Below are 1,774 nucleotides of genomic sequence, written 5' to 3' on the forward strand. Positions count from 1 at the left end.
TATCAGAGAATGCTTTTTCTTAGTCTCCTGCCCCACTCTTTAGCTCTTCTCTCTGTTTCATTTTTCTTCATAAGACATCATTATTGGCATTATATTTGTTTGTGTGTTATCTATTTCCCCTACTAGAAGTTAAGTTACATCAGAAGAGGCATTTCATTTGATTTTTGCTATTGTTGTATACTACTATCTAAAACAGTGCCTGGCACATAGTATTGGTTCAATAATTATTGAACTACTTATTGAATAATTGAATAATTATTGAACTAATGAAGAGGCTTCAGGGGAAACAATAAGTGAAATCTACAGCTCCTTGGATATTCCCATGCACAGTCCCTCTCGTACTCTCTGTAACTCTATTTTCAACGAAATCAAGGAGAATATGATCTCTGTCATGATTCTAGATTTTCCATTTAGTATCTCTACCTCTAGCGAGGGGAGGATAAGGATAAAGCAGAAATGGATGCACATACCTTTTGGGAAAGCTTGAAAGTTGTACAGTAATCTTTGCTCTTGGCCTTTGGATCACTCTGAAAATATTGTGAGTAGGTCCAGGCTCAGTTTGCAGCTTATCATTCCTCATAGATCCTGTGTTTGAACGCTTTTCTCAAGGCTGAAATGGAGAGCGTGGAGTGGCATGAAAGAGCTCTTCTTTCTCTTTTCCATTACAGATCTCCTTGCTTATGGTCTCAGAAAACCCTAGATTTCCCAGTACCTTTGGCTTCATCTTATAGTGGGTTTAAAGATATGTTTTCATCTGAAACTGTGTGTGCATACCCAACCTTCTGAAGCCCTGATTTCATTCCCAGTTCTCTGATGTCTTTTTCCATCAGTGATTACTAACTCTTAAAAAATGGAATTGCTTGCCTGTATCAGAGTGCAATATCAAGTTGCTCCCAAACCCTCCTAACAAAAGATATACAGCTCTAACCCATGACTACCTGCTTCTGAATGGTCAGATGGGAAAAAGGCCCTGTGTCTTTTCTCTCTCTCCCCATGGGGATTGCTACACATCACAGTCTGTCCATGAAACTATTTGGAAGCATTGTCCTAAATGTGAATGTATGTGCAATTCAGGAATTTCTGTTGTCCATTATAGGCAACCACAAGCATCCCTAAGGAATTGTAGAGGGAATACTTTTCAAGAGAAAAGAAATTTGTGTACTTGAATGTTGAGCACATTGTGATAATGAGAAGGTCGTGTAGTCTGTTGGAAATAAGAGCTTAGACTTTCAGGATTAAGCCACAACTGGGAACACATACATGCAACCTTTCAAATACCCTAAAGATATTCTTTAAGGCAAAACTAAACATATCCTGGATCTTGTTTCTCTTTCTTTTTTTTTTTAAACAACAGCTTTACCAATATAGCTTGATTGGCCCTCAAAGTAACTCTACCTTTAGATTTATTATCATTAATTAAAACTTTTATTTTTTTCTGAAAAACACTTACCTAAACTCAGTGCTATTCATTTAATATGCTGGGAAAAGGTCACCTAGTGGATTTTAATGCATTACATTACTTTTAACTTTTTCCCAGTCACCTGTTATATAAGACTAGGAATCTTTTCCTTTTCTGAAGACATAAGTCAGTTCCACAACTATTTAGGTGAATTTAAATGATCAAGTTTAATCTATCAAATGTACTTTACTTACCATTGGTACCATTTAAATATATTAGGAGAGAGCATAGAGGCACTATTTTCTTTCCCATCTTTTTCATGGCAAATGCATGATAAGGAAAAGGAGGGCAGAACAGAAAGGAGACAGTATATGA

This window comes from Oryctolagus cuniculus, chromosome 4, assembly GCF_964237555.1.
Source record: "Oryctolagus cuniculus chromosome 4, mOryCun1.1, whole genome shotgun sequence".
In the NCBI taxonomy this organism is placed as follows: Eukaryota; Metazoa; Chordata; class Mammalia; order Lagomorpha; family Leporidae; genus Oryctolagus; species Oryctolagus cuniculus.